We start from the raw sequence: 22,325 nt of genomic DNA, 5'->3' as shown, positions 1-22,325 counted from the left end.
CCGCTACTATAATAAATGTATTAACCCCTAAAGCTAAGTCAAACCCTAACACTAACACCCCCCTAAGTTAAATATAATTTAAATCTAACAAAATAAATTAACTCTTATTAAATAAATTATTCCTATTTAAAGCTAAATACTTACCTGTAAAATAAACCCTAATATAGCTACAATATAAATTATAATTATATTGTAGCTATTTTAGGATTTATATTTATTTTACAGGCAACTTTGTATTTATTTTAACCAGGTACAATAGCTATTAAATAGTTATTTACTATTTAATAGCTACCTAGTTAAAATAATTACAAAATTACCTGTAACATAAATCCTAACCTAAGTTACAATTAAACCTAACACTACACTATCAATAAATTAATTTAATAAAATACCTACAATTAAATCTAACACTACACTATCAATAAATTAATTACATGAAATACCTACAAATAAATACAATTAAATAAACTAACTAAAGTACAAAAAATAAAAAAAGCTAAGTTACAAAAAATAAAAAATTAATTACAAACATAATATTACAACAATTTTAAGCTAATTACACCTACTCTAAGCCCCCTAATAAAATAACAAAGCCCCCCAAAATAAAAAAAATGCCCTACCCTATTCTAAAATTAAAATAGAAAAGCTTTTTACCTTACCAGACCTTAAAAGGGCCTTTTGCGGGGCATGCCCCAAAGAATTCTGCTCTTTTGCCTGTAAAAATAAACACAATACCCCCCCCAACATTACAACCCACCACCCACATACCCCTAATCTAACCCAAACCCCCCTTAAATAAACCTAACACTAAGACCCTGAAGATCTTCCTACCTTATCTTCAACACACCGGGTATCACCGATCCGTCCATGCTCCGAAATCTTCATCCAAGCCCAAGCGGGGTCTGGAGATCCATCATCCGGCTGAAGTCTTCTATCAAGCAGCAAGAAGAAGTCCAGAAGAGGCTCCAAAGTCTTCATCCTATCCGGGCAGAAGAGGAGATCCGGACCGGCAACCATCTTCATCCAAGCGGCATCTTCTATCTTCATCAGATGACGAGCGGCTCCATCTTGAAGACCTCTGGCGCGGATCCATCCTCTTCTTCCGACGTCCTAAGTCTGAATGAAGGTTCCTTTAAATGACATCATCCAAGATGGCGTCCCTCGAATTCCGATTGGCTGATAGGATTCTATCAGCCAATCGGAATTAAGGTAATGGCTGAGCTATAGGGGGTTAAATAACGCAACTTTTGTTGCATTCGTTAATTTCCCTATAGCACGCATAACTCGTAATCTAGCTGATTGTCACTAGTATGAAGCCCTTGTCCTAATTCTATAAAGGCAGTTTTTACCTTGAAAACAATGTGTCTCACAAAGGGGGGTTCCCTGCTTTTTAGTATGTGAAGGCGATGCATACATTAAAATAGAACTCCAAAAAAATAGTAATTTAAAAATCGTATAACGCAAATCATTTAAATATTGAAATAAGATATGAAATACAAATTGTTTTGTATTATTAAATTAAAAATCATAACTTTAAACAAAAATCATATTTTATGAAACAATTGAAAATTCTATTGAAATTGTTCAGGAAAGAATCAATTTATGATGCACAGTAGAAATCGTAATAAAGCTAACTGCCCATCCAAAAAAACGCTGTGGAAATCAGGTTTCTAGTACAAAATTCAAAACAGATTATTGTCCTTATTGTAAAATTATTTTCCCCAGCTCTTGAAATGGGCTGAACAGGGGTTTTCCATAGGGTAGCTGATAGTTCTCCTCCAGGTCTGGCATATTCTGTAAACACTTTTTCCTGCAAATCACTGCAATCTTGCAAAGTGAAAGGTGGCAAAATGATTAGCCTAATAGAAAAACACATGTATACGAAAACAGAGGTGATTTTAAGATACTGTAAACTAAAAGAATAGTAATCGGATTTGTATTGGCTGCATACTTTAATGTGTACAGTGCACCCCCAAATTCCTACTAACTTCTCTCTCCTGAGTGAAGTTTCCTTTTCCAGCGAGCTTTATTACTTTTTACATCTCACAACTCACAAGGTGTATCTGAAAGGAAAACCATATCTGGCCCAATATAGTATTTAGTATGTTGCCTTAAGTGTTATTTTCAACAGATAAAACCAGGTTACTGGAAATAATTCACATATCATGTTTGACTTCAAAATACCAACCAGACTTGATTGGCTAACCTGGTCAAATTAAATAACATCAAGAGGCCTATTTATTAAAGGTCTGTTGGACCTGATCTGACAGTGCGGATCAGGTCCGACAGAACTCGCTGAATGCGGAGAACAATACGCTCTCCATATTCAGCATTGCACCAGCAGCTCTTGTGAGCTGCTGGTGCAACGCCGCACCCTGCAGATTTGCGGCCGCCAGAAGGGGGTGTCAATCAACCTGATCGTACTTGATTGGGTGATCTCTGTCCGCCTGCTCTGAGGGTTATGGAGCAGCGGTCCACGGGCCCTCAACCTCCATTCGGAGCTTGATAAATGGGCCTCCAAGTATGAATGCAAGTGAATGCATCATTTAAATTGTCAACAAAGATAAATGGAAATGGCAGTAATTGTAAAGTTTTACATGATGTTATACATTCTGTAATAAATAGAGCAAACAAAATGTTTTACTATGAGACTAAATACCTATGGCTAAATTATTTGTTGTTCCTATTTTGGGGGTGTATATACACTGTGTGCAGAATTATTAGGCAAATGAGTATTTTGACCACATCATCCTCTTTATGCATGTTGTCTTACTCCAAGCTGTATAGGCTTCAAAGCCTACTACCAATTAAGCATATTAGGTGATGTGCATCTCTGTAATGAGAAGGGGTGTGGTCTAATGACATCAACACCCTATATCAGGTGTGCATAATTATTAGGCAACTTCCTTTCCTTTGGCAAAATGGGTCAAAAGAAGGACTTGACAGGCTCAGAAAAGTCAAAATAGTGAGATATCTTGCAGAGGGATGCAGCACTCTTAAAATTGCAAAGCTTGTGAAGCGTGATCATCGAACAATCAAGCGTTTCATTCAAAATAGTCAACAGGGTCGCAAGAAGCGTGTGGAAAAACCAAGGTGCAAAATAACTGCCCATGAACTGAGAAAAGTCAAGCGTGCAGCTGCCAAGATGCCACTTGCCACCAGTTTGGCCATATTTCAGAGCTGCAACATCACTGGAGTGCCCAAAAGCACAAGGTGTGCAATACTCAGAGACATGGCCAAGGTAAGAAAGGCTGAAAGACGACCACCACTGAACAAGACACACAAGCTGAAACGTCAAGACTGGGCCAAGAAATATCTCAAGACTGATTTTTCTAAGGTTTTATGGACTGATGAAATGAGAGTGAGTCTTGATGGGCCAGATGGATGGGCCCGTGGCTGGATTGGTAAAGGGCAGAGAGCTCCAGTCCGACTCCCGCCAGCAAGGTGGAGGTGGAGTACTGGTTTGGGCTGGTATCATCAAAGATGAGCTTGTGGGGCCTTTTCGGGTTGAGGATGGAGTCAAGCTCAACTCCCAGTCCTACTGCCAGTTTCTGGAAGACACCTTCTTCAAGCAGTGGTACAGGAAGAAGCCTGCATCCTTCAAGAAAAACATGATTTTCATGCAGGACAATGCTCCATCACACGCGTCCAAGTACTCTACAGTGTGGCTGGCAAGAAAGGGTATAAAAGAAGAAAATCTAATGACATGGCCTCCTTGTTCACCTGATCTGAACCCCATTGAGAACCTGTGGTCCATCATCAAATGTGAGATTTACAAGGAGGGAAAACAGTACACCTCTCTGAACAGTGTCTGGGAGGCTGTGGTTGCTGCTGCACGCAATGTTGATGGTGAACAGATCAAAACACTGACAGAATCCATGGATGGCAGGCTTTTGAGTGTCCTTGCAAAGAAAGGTGGCTATATTGGTCACTGATTTGTTTTTGTTTTGTTTTTGAATGTCAGAAATGTATATTTGTGAATGTTGAGATGTTATATTGGTTTCACTAGTAAAAATAAATAATTGAAATGGGTATATATTTGGTTTTTGTTAAGTTGCCTAATAATTATGCACAGTAATAGTCACCTGCACACACAGATATCCCCCTAAAATAGCTATAACTAAAAACAAACTAAAAACTACATCCAAAACTATTCAGCTTTGCTATTAATGAGTTTTTTGGGTTCATTGAGAACATGGTTGTTGTTCAATAATAAAATTAATCCTCAAAAATACAACTTGCCTAATAATTCTGCACTCCCTGTACTAATGGTATTCCAATGTCTACAGGAAGGCAGCGCAGCAGCATGTCTTGGAGAAGACAACTCACAATTATTTAGAAGAAGCTGTTCTTGCTCTGTTACTGCTGGTTCATCCTCTGCTGATTTCAAACATCCAAAATAAATGGGGGTTCCCATCGCAGTTTTTGCCCTTTGTCACTTTTTTGGGTTGCATTTTTAAAACGAGGTATAGCATGTGTATGCAACAAGCAACTCTCTCCTGCTGTGCATGTTGCTACTGAAACTATTGATGTTCAGTCTTTTCCACAAAAAAGGTTGCACCTCTTCCCAAAGTTGCTCACAAGCTTAAAGGAACGTATATAGGAAGGAATAGTGATGGGAAAGTTGTTTCAAGGGGACTAACACCTGGACTGTGCCATGCTGGAGGGGGATCCATGGCAAAACTCCCATGGAAAATTACATAGTTGATGCAGAGTCTGGTTTTAATCCATAAAGGGCATAAATCACCTAACATTCCTAAATTGTTTGGAATAACGTGCTTTAAAACATCAGGTATGATGTTGTATCGATCAGGTAGTGTAAGGGTTACGCCCGCTTCACAGTGACAGACCAAACTCCTGCAGCGGGTACAACATCATCATCATCACACCGTACGTCCATGTGTGTAATGCTGCCTGACTGAGACATATCCCTGTTATCTACATCCTCTGGCAATAATGGTTGCGCATCACTCATTTCTTCCAACTGATGTGTAAATAACTCCTCTGACAGATCAAGTGAAGCGGCTGTGGTGCTAGTGTTGGTGGTGGCGGCAGGCGGGTGAGTGGTAACTTGAGAGGTGCTGCCCGAAGATAAGCTGGAGGAGGATGGTGCGTCAAGGTTCGGAGCGGAAGCTATAGAAGATTGGGTGTCCTGTGTTAAAAAGTCAACAATGTCCTCAGAACTTTTCGAGTTCATGGTACGTGGCCTCTGAACACTGGGCATTATTCTAGGGCTAAAGGGAATCACAGCACCACGACCACGACAGCACCTGCGGGGTGGCTTGCCTCTGCCTGTCATTTTTTTTTAAATGTACACTTACACTACTATTAAACAAGATATGAGTGGTGCCACTGGTCAAGTGGGCACAGAATACGCTGTGAGCCTGACACAAAAAAGCAGACTGATGTTTCACAGTCCAAAAAGTTTTTATTTTTTTAAATGTACACTTACACTACTATTAAACAAGATATGAGTGATGGCACTGGGCAAGTGGGCACAGTATACGCTGTGAGCCTGACACAAAAAAGCAGACTGATGTTTCACAGTCCAAAAACTTATTTTTTTTAAAATGTACACTTACACTACTATTAAACAAGATATGAGTGTTGGCACTGGGCAAGTGGGCACAGTATACGCTGTGAGCCTGACACAAAAAAGCAGACTGATGTTTCACAGTCCAAAAAGTTTTTATTTTTTTAAATGTACACTTACACTACTATTAAACAAGATATGAGTGGTGGCACTGGGCAAGTGGGCACAGTATACTCTGTGAGCCTGACACAAAAAAGCAGACTGATGTTTCACAGTCCAAGAAGTTTTTTTTTTTAAATGTACACTTGCACTACTATTAAACAAGATATGAGTGGTGGCACTGGACAAGTGGGCACAGTATACGCTGTGAGCCTGGCACACACGCTGGCAGGCAGGCAACTGCAATTAGATTACACAAGCAGACTGATGTTTCACAGTAAAAAAAGTTGTTTTTTTTTTAATTTACATTACTGTTACACCAGATATGAGTGGTGGCACTGGGCAAGTGGGCACAGTATACGCTGTGAGCCTGGCACACACGCTGGCAGGCAGGCAAATGCAATTAGATTACACTATCAGACTGATGTTTCACAGTCAAAAATTTTTTTTTTTTAAATTCACACTACTGTTACACCAGATATGAGTGGTGGCACTGGGCAAGTGGGCCTGGCACACACGCTGGCAGGCAGGCAACTGCAATTAGATTACACAAGCAGACTGATGTTTCACAGTCAAAAAAGTTTTTTTTTTTTTTAAATTTACACTACTGTTACACCAGATATGAGTGGTGGCACTGGGCAAGTGGGCACAGTATACGCTGAGAGCCTGGCACACACACTGGCAGGCAGGCAAATGCAATTAGATTACACTAGCAGACTGATGTTTCACAGTCAAAAAAGTTTTTTTTTCTTTTTAAATTTACACTACTGTTACACAAGATATGAGTGGTGGCACTGGGCAAGTGGGCCTGGTATACACACTGGCCGGCAGGCAACTGCAATTAGATTACATTAGCAGACTGATGTTTCACAGTCAAAAAAGTTTTTTTTTTTAAATTTACACTACTGTTACACCAGATATGAGTGGTGGCACTGGGCAAGTGGGCCTAGCACACACGCTGGCAGGCAGGCAACTGCAATTAGATTACACAAGCAGACTGATGTTTCACAGTCAAAAAAGTTTTTTTTTTTTTTTAAATTTACACTGCTGTTACACCAGATATGAGTGGTGGCACTGTGCAAGTGGGCACAGTATACGCTGTGAGCCTGGCACACATGCTGGCAGGCAGGCAACTGCAATTAGATTACACTAGCAGACGGATGTTTCACAGTCAAAAAAGGTTTTGTTTTTTTTACATTTACTCTACTGTTACACCAGATATGAGTGGTGGCACTGGGCAAGTGGGCCTGACACACACGCTGGCAGGCAGGCAGGCAACTGCAATTAGATTACACTAGCAGACTGATTTGTTACAGTCAAAAAAGTTTTTTTTTTAATAATTTACACTGCTGTTACACAAGATATGAGTGGTGGCACTGGGCAAGTGGCTTGGCAGGCAGGCAACTGCAATTAGATTACACAGGGAAATTAACAGACTGATGTTCTAGCCCTAAAAAGGGCTTTTTGGGGTGCTGTCCTTACAGCAGAGATCAGATGAGTCCTTCAGGACTGTAGTGGACACTGAATACACTAGCCTAGCTATCAATTTCCCTATTGAATCAGCAGCAGCTACACTGTCCCTCCTCTCACTAAGAATGCAACTTCCAAATGAATCTAAAATGGATGCTGTCCAGGAGGTGGGAGGGTCTGGGAGGGAGTGTCTGTCGCTGATTGGCTGTAATGTGTCTGCTGACTGTGAGGTAAAGGGTCAAAGTTTACTCAATGATGAAGAATAGGGGGCAGATCGAACATCGCATATGTTCGCCCGCTGAGGCGAACATTCTATGTACGCCGGGAAATATTCGCCGGCGAACTATTCGCGACATCACTAATTACAAGTTGAAAGTAAAAAAGTTTGCTTGAACGCAAACAAATTTAATGCACGTTGGATAAGCACGACTGAAGACCTTACATAAAGGGTTAGGGATAAAATAAAAGTACCAAATACAACATAAATACATTAACATATTAACATAAGCAATTAGACTCATACAAATACTATTTGATAAAAAATATTCATATAAATATTACTAATTATTTTTTATTTAAATGTGTATGTTATATGGCCATGTATTTGACGGCAAAGGGTTATTATATATACATATATATGTGTGTGTGTGTGTAAATAATAATTCTATAATAATATTTAATAATGTGCTTTACTGTGTATTTACTGTAAATATTTAACATTCCAATGTTCTTTATATAGGAGAAAATGTTATTTGTATTTTTAAATGATATTCCTATATATATCTGTATATATCTATACCTGTATATATTCACATAGAAATATAAGTATAGATCTATATTTTAAATTAATATTATTAGATATATATAGCAATATATATTGGGGGGAAAAAATACATGTGAAGAACAATGGAATGTAAAGTATGCGTAAAGAACTTTTGGGTTGTGCGCTTTAGATCTAACGCCATGTCGGACTAGCATACATAAAGAATTAGTTATGTGAATATTAAAAGTAAAATATTTTTAATTATTATAGTTACCGTAAAATATACATATATATTCTATGGATTTTTAATAAAATGTTAGTAAATCTATAATAATTATTTACATTGATTATTAATATTTTTTTTCAATATTTTATATTTAATATTGCTAACCAGACCTCACAAAAGACCTAAAGCATGCAACCTAAAGCACGTTACGCACATATCCTACACTAGAGGGAGCTATCTGCTGATTGGTGCCTGCACACATTTGTCTCTTGTTATTGGCTAACCAGACCTCACAAAAGACCTAAAGCATGCAACCTAAAGCACGTTACGCATATTTTACATTTCAATGTTCTTCACATAGAAAAAAAAATTCTTTTTATTTTTAAATATATATTGCTATATATATCTGATAATGTTAACATAAAATATCTATCTATCTGAATAGATATATAGGTATAGGTGTATATATAGAATTTACTTCTGGTGTTGTTAACGCTTGAGCGAACGAGCTAAATAGCGCACCACTTGTAATCTGGCCCATGTTGATAAGAAGGAACAGCTATGTATTCCCAGTATTCAGCAGAGAAACAAAACTCTGTTCTGTTGTTTTATTTTCCTTATATAAAATGCATTTAATAATACAACTTTTAAAACTTTATTTATTTGCAATTTAACCAAGGTTTTTGTTTACCATAATTAAACTATGTCCCTATTTCAGAGCTTGAGTTTTACACGTATACACTGACATTATAATCTCATACAAGCTGTCAGGATGCGATAAATGCAGTATGCTTATTTACATTTTTGAAGTACCAATTGGTTAACACGATATTGTACAGGATAACAAAGGGATAAATAAGTAAGCTTGTAGGATTCTTACATGATCCTTTGATTAAGCATTTAAGAGAGGAACATTTAAGGTTCACATGGGTATTCTAGTAAAGATTCTGGCAGCTGAGCAAAGGCCACAAATGTACCAGAGATGATGTAATTGTGGATTATCTTGCTTAATTAAGCCTGGAGCTCTTTCAGTTTTGGCAGCTTAGATGTTTTGATTCTGGATGGGATATGAGAAAGATCTTGGCAGTGGAAAAATTGCATGGTGATATTGTGGCTTCTCTGTAACATAATGGCTAAAATAATGATTTCTTTTTAAAGGAGTACTTGGTGAGTGCACAAATCTCCTGGAAAAATATGAATAGAAATTATAATTGGCAAGAAATCAGCTCACTTATACCAATACGATAGAAATACATATTCAAATATTTACAAATCTGTATATTCTTCTTTTAGAACAAAGAGATTAGATTTATCAAAATGAAGACAGCATATTATTCTTAGCATATTTGAAGTATTTTAAACATCTAAGATTACCTTTAAAACAAATACAAATTCACATTTAATGTAAAGATATATGTAAAATAAATAATGTGAACATTTATCTAGAATGGAATAACAATATGTTTACTAATTAAAAGACAATGATTTAAATGACTATATAGAGTGCAGTTTCCGAATCCCCTTGACTCCAAGGTAGGGGTCTAAGTTTCACTTGAAGGGTGAAAGGTAACCCTTATAAGCTATCTTAGTATCTAAGTGTATCTATCTCCAAGTGTTTGGAACACAATACTTAAAGATAGCTGTAAAAATGATAATGGTCCATTAATTATTTTCCTAAAGCTTTACATGTAGTAAATATAATATTAACAACTTCTCCTTTATAATTTCCATCCATATCTAACTTAATTGTTTCTAACCTTGAAAGATGAAGGTATCACTTCGATTTCCAAAGAGGAGTTTAAAGTTAAATCAATTTCTGCTTGTGTTAAGATTTAATTAAAAATTAATAATTATAATAACTTTATAACATTTAAAAAAGTAAGCAAGTAAGCTTTAATTAAAGGCATAGGAAAGTCAAAATTAAAGTTGCATGATTCAGATAGAGCATGTAATTTTAAGACACTTTTAAATTCATTCTCTTAGTATCCCTTGTTGAAAAAGAATACGCACATATCCTACACTAGTGGGAGCTATCTGCTGATTGGTGCCTGCACACATTTGTCTCTTGTTATTGGCTAACAGCTGGCTGCCAGTAGTGCAATGCTGTTCATTCAGCAAAGGATAACACGATAATTAAGCAAATTTGATAAGAGAAGTAAATTGTAAAGTTTTTTTAAAAATTGTATGTTCTATACGAATCATAAAAGAAAAATGTTGGGCTTCCTGTCCCTTTAAGCATTTGTGTTGCCATCACTTTCCTGGAAGATCTTTACTTTACCTACTTTGTACTACTAATCTGGAGTTATCTGCACTATATTTGTTTTTTCACATTATTAGGTGGATACCATTTCTCCTTGTTTGGTTTTCATAGACATTTGATCATCAGGTCCATTTTGGTGGGCCCTACACCTCTTCATCCCTCACATATTTGAACACAGCAACGCTTCTGGAGATCCGTTGAGTACTATCTGGGTGACTACTGTTTTTTACCATTTTTTTGGATTAACATATATTTTTATTGATTAACACTTTTTTACACACTTTTTTTTTTTTTTTTTTTTTTTTTCCTTTTTGTCATCTTCACCAGTTTTTCACACCAATCTTTATTGTTGCACTGACCACCTTTTTGATCACCGGATTCATTTGTGTTTATATTTGTGTTTATTTCTTTCATGTAATTAGCAAGAGTCCATGAGCTAGTGACGTATGGGATATACATTCCTACCAGGAGGGGAAAGTTTCCCAAACCTCAAAATGCCTATAAATACACCCCTCACCACACCCACAAATCAGTTTTACAAACTTTGCCTCCTATGGAGGTGGTGAAGTAAGTTTGTGCTAGATTCTACGTTGATATGCGCTCCTCAGCAGGTTTGAGCCCGGTTTTCCTCTCAGCGTGCAGTGAATGTCAGAGGGATGTGAGGAGAGTATTGCCTATTTGAATTCAATGATCTCCTTCTACAGGGTCTATTTCATAGGTTCTCTGTTATCGGTCGTAGAGATTCATCTCTTACCTCCCTTTTCAGATCGACGATATACTCTTATATATACCATTACCTCTACTGATTCTCGTTTCAGTACTGGTTTGGCTTTCTACTACATGTAGATGAGTGTCCTGGGGTAAGTAAGTCTTATTTTCTGTTACACTCTAAGCTATGGTTGGGCACTTTTATATAAAGTTCTAAATATATGTATTCAAACATTTATTTGCCTTGACTCAGGATGTTCAAACATTCCTTATTTCAGACAGTCAGTTTCATATTTGGGATAATGCATATGAATAAATAAAAAAATTTCTTACCTTAAAATTTGACTTTTTTCCCTGTGGGCTGTTAGGCTCGCGGGGGCTGAAAATGCTTCATTTTATTGCGTCATTCTTGGCGCAAACTTTTTTGGCGCAAAAAAAATTTCTGTTTCCGGCGTCATACGTATCGCCGGAAGTTGCGTCATTTTTGAGGTTTTTTTGCGCCAAAAGTGTCGGCGTTCCGGATGTGGCGTCATTTTTGGCGCCAAAAGCATTTAGGCGCCAAATAATGTGGGCGTCTTTTTTGGCGCTAAAAAATATGGGCGTCACTATTGTCTCCACATTATTTAAGTCTCATTATTTATTGCTTCTGGTTGCTAGAAGCTTGTTCACTGGCATTTTTTCCCATTCCTGAAACTGTCATTTAAGGAATTTGATCAATTTTGCTTTATATGTTGTTTTTTCTATTACATATTGCAAGATGTCCCAGATTGACACTGAGTCAGAAGATACTTCTGGAAAAACGCTGCCTGGTGCTGGATCTACCAAAGTTAAGTGTATCTGCTGTAAGCTTATGGTATCTGTTCCTCCAGCTGTTGTTTGTAATGAATGTCATGACAAACTTGTTAATGCAGATAATATTTCCTTTAGTAATGTTACATTACCTGTTGCTGTTCCGTCAACATCTAATACTCAGAGTGTTCCTGTTAACATAAGAGATTTTGTTTCTAAATCCATTAAGAAGGCTATGTCTGTTATTCCTCCTTCTAGTAAACGTAAAAGGTCTTTTAAAACTTCTCATTTTTCAGATGAATTTTTAAATGAACATCATCATTCTGATTCTGATAATGGTTCCTCTGGTTCAGAGGATTCTGTCTCAGAGGTTGATGCTGATAAATCTTCATATTTATTCAAAATGGAATTTATTCGTTCTTTATTTAAAGAAGTTTTAATTGCATTAGAAATAGAGGATTCTGGTCCTCTTGATACTAAATCTAAGCGTTTAAATAAGGTTTTTAAATCTCCTGTAGTTATTCCAGAAGTTTTTCCTGTCCCTGATGCTATTTCTGAAGTAATCTCCAGGGAATGGAATAATTTGGGTAATTCATTTACTCCTTCTAAACGTTTTAAGCAATTATATCCTGTGCCATCTGACAGATTAGAGTTTTGGGACAAAATCCCTAAAGTTGATGGGGCTATCTCTACTCTTGCTAAACGTACTACTATTCCTACGGCAGATAGTACTTCCTTTAAGGATCCTTTAGATAGGAAGATTGAATCCTTTCTAAGAAAAGCTTACTTATGTTCAGGTAATCTTCTTAGACCTGCTATATCTTTAGCGTATGTTGCTGCAGCTTCAACTTTTTGGTTAGAAGCTTTAGCGCAACAAGTAACAGATCATAATTCTCATAGCATTGTTAATCTTCTTCAACATGCTAATAACTTTATTTGTGATGCCATCTTTGATATCATTAGAGTTGATGTCAAGTATATGTCTCTAGCTATTTTAGCTAGAAGAGCTTTATGGCTTAAAACTTGGAATGCTGATATGTCTTCTAAGTCAACTTTGGTTTCCCTTTCTTTCCAGGGTAATAAATTATTTGGTTCTCAGTTGGATTCTATTATCTCAACTGTTACTGGAGGGAAAGGAACTTTTTTACCACAGGATAAAAAATCTAAAGGTAAATTTAGGTCTAATAATCGTTTTCGTTCCTTTCATCACAATAAGGAACAAAAGCCTGATCCTTCACCCACAGGAGTGGTATCAGTTTGGAAACCATCTCCAGTCTGGAATAAATCCAAGCCTTTTAGAAAACCAAAGCCAGCTCCAAAGTCCACATGAAGGTGCGGCCCTCATTCCAGCCCAGCTGGTAGGTGGCAGAATTCGTTTTTTCAAAGAAATTTGGATCAATTCAATTCACAATCTTTGGATTCAGAACATTGTTTCAGAAGGGTACAGAATTGGCTTCAAGATAAGGCCTCCTGCAAAGAGATTTTTTCTTTCCCGTGTCCCAGTAAATCCAGCGAAAGCTCAAGCATTTCTGAAATGTGTTTCAGATCTAGAGTTGGCTGGAGTAATTATGCCAGTTCCAGTTTTGGAACAGGGGCTGGGGTTTTATTCAAATCTCTTCATTGTACCAAAGAAGGAGAATTCCTTCAGACCAGTTCTGGATCTAAAAATATTGAATCGTTATGTAAGGATACCAACATTCAAAATGGTAACTATAAGGACTATCCTGCCTTTTGTTTAGCAAGGGCATTATATGTCCACAATAGATTTACAGGATGCATATCTGCATATTCCGATTCATCCAGATCACTATCAGTTTCTGAGATTCTCTTTCCTAGTCAAGCATTACCAGTTTGTGGCTCTGCCGTTTGGCCTAGCAACAGCTCCAAGAATTTTTACAAAGGTTCTTGGTGCCCTTCTGTCTGTAATCAGAGAACAGGGTATTGTGGTATTTCCTTATTTGGACGATATCTTGGTACTTGCTCAGTCTTCACATTTAGCAGAATCTCATACGAATCGACTTGTGTTGTTTCTTCAAAATCATGGTTGGAGGATCAATTTACCGAAAAGTTCATTGATTCCTCAGACAAGGGTAACCTTTTTAGGTTTCCAGATAGATTCAGTGTCCATGACTCTGTCTCTGACAGACAAGAGACGTCTAAAATTGATCTCAGCTTGTCGAAACCTTCAATCACAATCATTCCCTTCGGTAGCCTTATGCATGGAAATTCTAGGTCTTATGACTGCTGCATCGGACGCGATCCCCTTTGCTCGTTTTGACATGAGACCTCTTCAGCTCTGTATGCTGAACCAGTGGTGCAGGGATTACACAAAGATATCTCAATTAATATCTTTAAAACCGATTGTACGACACTCTCTGACGTGGTGGACAGATCACCATCGTTTAGTTCAGGGGGCTTCTTTTGTTCTTCCGACCTGGACTGTAATTTCAACAGATGCAAGTCTGACAGGTTGGGGAGCTGTTTGGGGGTCTCTGACAGCACAAGGGGTTTGGGAATCTCAGGAGGTGAGATTACCAATCAATATTTTGGAACTCTGTGCAATTTACAGAGCTCTTCAGTCATGGCCTCTTCTAAAGAGAGAATCGTTCATTTGTTTTCAGACAGACAATGTCACAACTGTGGCATACATCAATCATCAAGGAGGGACTCACAGTCCTCTGGCTATGAAAGAAGTATCTCGAATACTGGTATGGGCGGAATCCAGCTCCTGTCTAGTTTCTGCGGTTCATATCCCAGGTATAGACAATTGGGAAGCGGATTATCTCAGTCGCCAAACGTTACATCCGGGCGAATGGTCTCTTCACCCAGAGGTATTTCTTCAGATTGTTCAAATGTGGGGACTTCCAGAAATAGATCTGATGGCTTCGCATCTAAACAAGAAACTTCCCAGGTATCTTTCCAGATCCAGGGATCCTCAGGCGGAAGCAGTGGATGCATTGTCACTTCCTTGGAAGTATCATCCTGCCTATCTCTTTCCGCCTCTAGTTCTTCTTCCAAGAGTAATCTCCAAGATTCTGAAGGAATGCTCGTTTGTTCTGCTGGTGGCTCCAGTATGGCCTCACAGGTTTTGGTATGCGGATCTTGTCCGGATGGCCTCTTGCCAACCGTGGACTCTTCCGTTAAGACCAGACCTTCTGTCGCAAGGTCCTTTTTTCCATCAGGATCTTAAATCCTTAAATTTAAAGGTATGGAGATTGAACGCTTGATTCTTAGTCAAAGAGGTTTCTCTGACTCTGTGATTAATACTATGTTACAGGCTCGTAAATTTGTATCTAGAAAGATATATTATAGAGTCTGGAAGACTTATATTTCTTGGTGTCTTTCTCAAAATTTTTCCTGGCATTCTTTTAGAATTCCGAGAATTTTACAGTTTCTTCAGGATGGTTTGGATAAAGGTTTGTCTGCAAGTTCCTTGAAAGGACAAATCTCTGCCCTTTCTGTTCTTTTTCACAGAAGGATTGCTAATCTTCCTGATATTCATTGTTTTGTACAAGCTTTGGTTCGTATAAAACCTGTTATTAAGTCAATTTCTCCTCCTTGGAGTTTGAATTTGGTTCTGGGGGCTTTTCAAGCTCCTCCGTTTGAACCTATGCATTCTTTGGACATTAAATTACTTTCTTGGAAAGTTTTGTTTCTTTTGGCCATCTCTTCTGCTAGAAGAGTTTCTGAATTATCTGCTCTTTTTTTGTGAGTCTCCTTTTCTGATTTTTCATCAGGATAAGGTGGTGTTGCGAACTTCTTTTAAAATTTTTACCTAAGGTTGTGAATTCTAACAACATTAGTAGAGAAATTGTGGTTCCTTCATTGTGTCCTAATCCTAAGAATTCTAAGGTGAGATCATTGCATTCTTTGGATGTAGTTAGAGCTTTGAAATATTATGTTGAAGCTACTAAGAAATTCCGAAAGACTTCTAGTCTATTTGTTATCTTTTCCGGTTCTAGGAAAGGTCAGAAGGCCTCTGCCATTTCTTTGGCATCTTGGTTAAAATCTTTAATTCATCATGCTTATGTCGAGTCGGGTAAAACTCCGCCTCAAAGGATTACAGCTCATTCTACTTGGTCAGTTTCTACTTCCTGGGCGTTTAGGAATGAAGCTTCGGTTGATCAGATTTGCAAAGCAGCAACTTGGTCTTCTTTGCATACTTTTACTAAATTCTACCATTTTGATGTGTTTTCTTCTTCTGAAGCAGTTTTTGGTAGAAAAGTACTTCAGGCAGCTGTATCAGTTTGATTCTTCTGCTTATAATTTCAGTTTTTTTCATTATAAGATTTAAACTTTATTTTGGGTGTGGATTATTTTCATCGGAATTGGCTGTCTTTATTTTATCCCTCCCTCTCTAGTGACTCTTGCGTGGAAGATCCACATCTTGGGTAGTCATTATCCCATACGTCACTAGCTCATGGACTCTTGCTAATTACATGAAAGAAAACATAATTTATGTAAGAACTTACCTGATAAATTCATTTCTTTCATATTAGCAAGAGTCCATGAGGCCCACCCTTTTTGTGGTGGTTTTGATTTTTTTGTATAAAGCACAATTATTCCAATTCCTTATTTTTTATGCTTTCACACTTTTTTCTTATCACCCCACTTCTTGGCTATGCGTTAAACTGATTTGTGGGTGTGGTGAGGGGTGTATTTATAGGCATTTTGAGGTTTGAGAAACTTTGCCCCTCCTGGTAGGAATGTATATCCCATACGTCACTAGCTCATGGACTCTTGCTAATATGAAAGAAATGAATTTATCAGGTAAGTTCTTACATAAATTATGTTTTTTGACACCACCACACAGGAGTTTATTTTAAAGACATTTTTCCTAAATTTCCTTTCGGGTCCCTGACCCCACACCATTGGAACATTTACATATTTGGACTTTTTTTGGAGCCTGTGATTCATGTGATAACCCATTGTTTTTATTACTGTTTTTATTACAGTTTTTATTACATTTTTACATATTGTCATTGGACATTTATTGTATACCATTTTCATTGTATAACATTTTTTCTTCATGGATCCATGAATTGTACCTATTTGTTTTATTGCAATATGTGTAAATTAAATAAGATTTTATAAATTAAGATTTTATAAATTAAGATTTTACATTCTACATTTTTCCATCACCTCATATCCCTTTGCCTCCTCTGGTAGGCGCTTGGGGGTCTCTCAAATTTAGTCGATTCCTATTGGTGGTTACTAGGTATCACCCCCCCCCCCCTCAAGCCTATAGGGAATAGAGTAGGCGCTAGTCCATATCTTCACACTTCGATCTTTACTTTACCAGCAAGTTAACTAAACAGAGGAAGTCAGTCAACATGCACATCACCCAGTATATTTGAAGTTTACTACATACTGAGTATAAAGTTTTATACAAAGATTCTGCTTATAATATGCACACTAATTAAAACATGCTGAATGCAAAAGAAAGCTATTAACTGCAGTGCTTTAAGTGTTATCTCAGCCCAAGAGTTAGCGGAGTTGGGGATTAAAACAATGTTGCTTTTTAGATTACCTTATAAAAGCCAGTGTAGGGTAATCCTCTTCCTCTTTCATTCTGGATCCTGTTGCTGTTTTTCCCTCTCTCCCTCCCTGTTGTTGGTTTGTTGCAGGAGGAGGAGCAGAGGTACCTTGGAGCTCTTTTAGCTACCATAGTTGTCATGGCTGGAGCATGCATATTAGAGCTAGCTCATAGTAAGCCCATAGACTTTAATTTTTGCCCTTCCGGGTTAATGTCTTGTGGTACAGCTAGCATTACCTGGTTCCTTATCAGGTCAAGGACGTCAAATTTATATATGAGAAAGGAGCACCCTTGCAGGCGAGGTCAGGGTCCTGCAAATTTTTGCTGCAGTGTATTGGTGCAAGAGTCAAGCTAATGGGAGGGGCAAAATGCACCAGGTCGAAGCTTGCTCTGCCTCTCCCCACGGGCCTGCTGGCTCCCATTTCCTGGTGGCTGGCAGTCTACCGATTTTTGATAGGCGGGACCCAGATGGGGTCCCGCAACATCGATCACATGCAGGTCCCTGTCCTGGCTTCGTTTGGGTCCAACTTATAGTTTAGTTATGAACCTCTTGCGCCGCCACCCATTGTTTTTGTCTAAAACAAAGTTTATATTCTTTCCAGCATTTATTGTAATTAATAAACACGGCCATGTTGGCCTTCTCTCCAGCTCCTCTATTGTTGTGTCATTATTTTATTTAAGGAAATGTTTTAGGGAACTCAGGATGGGTGAGTTTAACAATACAAATTCTCATAAATATTAGCAAAACATCTAATCATTATTGTGCCTATGTACAAAAATGATCAATTTTCATTTTTTTTCATGTGATGCTTAAACTTAAATTGTCCTGAACATTTACAATTTAAAATTTCTCAGTTAAACATTAAAGGTGTTTATCCTTAATTAAGGTGTTCATGTGCATTATGAAAACTTAAAGAGACACTGAACCCAATTTTTTTTCTTTCATGATTCAGATAGAGCATGACATTTTAAACAACTTTCTAATTTACTCCTATTATCAAATTTTCTTTATTCTCTTGGTATCTTTATTTGAAATGCAAGAATGTAAGTTTAGATGCCAGTCCATTTTTGGTGAACAACATGTGTTGTTCTTGCTGATTGGTGGATACATTCATTCACCAATAAAAAAGTGCTGTCCAGCGTTCTAAACCAAAAAAATGAGCTTAGATGCCTTCTTTTTCAAATAAAGATAGCAAGTGAACGAAGAAAAATTGATAATAGGAGTAAATTAGAAAGTTGCTTAAAATTGCATGCTCTGTCTGGCTGCTCTAGGAGGAGAGGAAGAGGAGGAGTCTGTGACATAGCAGGCTCTCACCTGCAGCGGTAACTGAGGCGGTGTGTCGCGCCTGGTAGTCCTATTGAGAGTGGGCTGCAGCTGTTTATGGTTTCCATCTCAGCATAACTCTCCACAGCGTGTAACACCAGCTACGCTGAAAAAAGATCAAGTATTGCCTAGAGTTTGATCTAATAGGCTGCACGAGCGAACCTCTTAAGGGTAAAAAAAAGACCGTTTTAGCACATCCTCCCTTCACACACCTGGGAGGACAGGTGCTCAGCCAAAGTAACCTACAACGAAGAAGCAACGGAGAGTACTCCCCACGCCTGACTCAACCCAGCATATGGTATCTCCCTCCCCACCCACCGGTGCTGCGTGTGGGGAGGCCATAGAGTGATCAGTGCTCGGAGTCCTCCGGTGTAACATAGAATCCTGGCAGCGTGCTACAGTAACCCCGACGCTGCGGAGGGATAAGGCAAAGATGACAAAAGATCTAGAGGCACAAACCTAATAGTGCTGGGTGGATCTATTTTCGAGTCTCGCCTCCATGTCAGCCCTCCCTGCCCACCGGTGCTGCGTGCAGGAGAGGGCAGAATAAAACTTTCTTCCCTCTATATCGAGTAAAGCCGCGGATAGGCTGCATCACAGAGGAAAGCTGTGGCTCCGAGAGGACAGGTAAAGAGGCGGACTCGAACATCAACACTGACGGACAATGGGGATGAGTCGCTGAGGCAGAATAACCCTCATGTCTATGACACCAGCAATAGGGATTCAGCCATTCAGGACCAAAAGAACCGCGCAAAACCAAAGGCTGTAGTGGTATATGGCAAACTTCACTACATAAGGGACTTCCTACCCAGGTACTTTACGGCTACTCAGAGGGAATATGCCGGTAAGACTATAACATCACAAAAATAACCATTTAAAAAGACAGCATTAAAGCATAAACGAGGAAAAGACTAAAAAATCCTTTGTGTTCGGGAAGCTGCTTGGACCCTAGATTATTGATTAGTCTACCTTGTTTCATGCTACAAAGTGATTCATAACTTCTGTCAAGCTATCCTTTGCTAAATCTGTTATTACATATTTGTGGTGGCAGAGATGATTCTGTATTACTGTAATTAAGCATGTAAAACAACTGAATGGCACTATTCTAAATTTTCTTTATAGTATCACTAAAAACAAAGCCCTGCATAGGGGAGCTTTTATGAAGTTTTATTTATATAATTGATCACTAAGCATTTTACAGAAACTCAATTAATGCTAAGTATAAGAGTCTTCACATATATGACCCTAGATAAGGGAAAGAAACTAATATAAAGCTAGTCTTTCCAAGCAGGGTTAAAATCTTAAAACCTTACACTTTAAAACTCATTACAAAGTCAAGATACTTTCTCTTTCTTTTTTTGTATACTTTTTTCTCCTTCTATTTTACTCAGAAAATATAGAGTTAATGGGGGATTACACATAATTAATCCACAACACACTGTTCAGAGAGAGAATACACAGATTCTTAAAACAGTTATCTCTCCCTATTAGCAAGATAGAACTTGAGTATAAGAGGGCAAAAAGGGGAAAGGGGATCAAAAAGTGTATCCCTCCTGTAGCATACATAAACAAATTCTGACCCACTGTGTATCAAGGAATTGCAAAACTTATTGTTTAGAGGGTCTGCTAAGAATATTGCTTTGAAGTGTACTTATAAGAAAGGTGACTTGAAAAATAATCTATCCTGCCCCTTGGCGCCTCTCTAGGCGAAGTACCTGGAAAAGCGCTAGAAAGCTTTATTGAGGGGTTATTAATAATACAACATCATTTTTTTCAATAAGTGAAGAGGAGGGGTAGTATTTAAAGAATCAAGGAGGGTTGAAACTAAGCTGTGCACTAAGGAATTGTAAAACTAATTGTTTAGAGGGTCTGCTAAGAATATTGCTTTGAAATGTATTCATAAGAAAGGTGACTTGAAAAATAATCCATTCTGCCCCTTGGCTCCTCTCTAGGCGAAGTATCTTGAATATCGCTAGAAAGCTTTATTGAGAGGATATTAATAATACAATATATTTTCTACAATAAGCGAAGAGGAGGGGTAGTATTTAAAGAATCAAGGAGGGTTTGAAACTATTGACGTTGGTATTTTTCATCTTTTCTAGTCGTCATCCCCTGGTCCTCTCACCAGCTCACTCACTCTTATTTCCCCTATAATTTTTTTTTTTTCCCTCCTTCACGAATCACGTGCACAAATTTGCGAGCACAGCGTCACTGGGATTAATTGTTCTTCTTTTTTCCTATTTTTTTTTTCTTTCTTTATTTTCACTTCCCCTTCCCTCACTAATACCTTCCCCCAATTGGGGGCCTCGCCGCACAACTTCACGTGGTGTTTAAACACACTTTCATTTATGGATAAATATATCACCCCTAAACACAATCCAGGCATGACAACTAAAAATAGAGAATGCAGGAATAAGAACCCAACGGAAACTCCAGCAGAAAATATAAGTGAAGGCACCCCAGCGAAAGCTCAGAAGGTCATAATATCGCAAGATAACAAAGACTTGGTAATTAGTATTCTAGAAGCCATTTCCCCCAAATTTGACTCTCTAAAGAATGAAATAAAACAAGATCTTACAAATCTCACAGCAGAAGTAAGACAATATTCCTCTAGATTAGAGGAGGTGGAACAACGAATCTCTGATCTAGAAGACACCACAAATTTGTATATTCCTATGGCAGAAAGCAACCAAAATGAGATATTGAAACTTCAGGCTAAGATTGACGACCTAGAGAATAGGGCTAGAAGGAATAATCTTAGAATAATTGGATTTTCTGACCCTTTCAAACAAGAAGATCTCATGAACATCATAACTAATACATTACCTACAATACTAAAAATTCCTCCTGCCCAATCACCTTCAGTGATTGAAAGAGTCCACAGACTGGGGAGAGCTATAGATAATCCAAATAATACAATTAGACCTAGACCAATCATCGTAAATTTTTTAAACTTCCAAGATAAAATGTTGTATCTCCAACACTATAGGAAAAACCAACACATTTTTCATAATGGTAATAAAATCCTCCTCTTCCAGGATTTTTCAATTGAGACCTCCAGGAAAAGGAGAGAGCTCTCCCCATTATGTGGGAAATTGTTAAAAGCAGGATGGCAGGCCATCATTGTATACCCCGCCAGACTCAAGATAGCCTATAAGGGACAAACCTTTATGTATGACTCTGCTGAAGAAGCAGAGAAAAAAATTAAAGGAATACGGGATTAACTATTAATTAAAAGTAGAATTATTAAATATTCCACAAACATTATATTTGTGAAATATAAAGGTGTAAATAATGTACCACTTACAAAATATGATTCTCTGTGGCTTTTTTTTTTTTTTCTTGCTCTCCTCGTCTCTCCCTGTATTGCTCCCCATCTCTCCCACATGTCGCCTACTTAACAGGTCAGGATTAATATGATTAGAATTACCTCCTGGAATATAGGGGGCATAACCTCCACGATTAAGCGCAAAACCATTCTCTCCCACCTCCAGAAATTAAACACCACAATTGCACTTTTACAGGAGACACATTTAAACACTGAAGAATCAATCAAG

The sequence above is a fragment of the Bombina bombina genome, chromosome 2 (assembly GCF_027579735.1).
Source record: "Bombina bombina isolate aBomBom1 chromosome 2, aBomBom1.pri, whole genome shotgun sequence".
NCBI lineage: Eukaryota > Metazoa > Chordata > Amphibia > Anura > Bombinatoridae > Bombina > Bombina bombina.
This window is presented reverse-complemented; position numbering follows the sequence as displayed.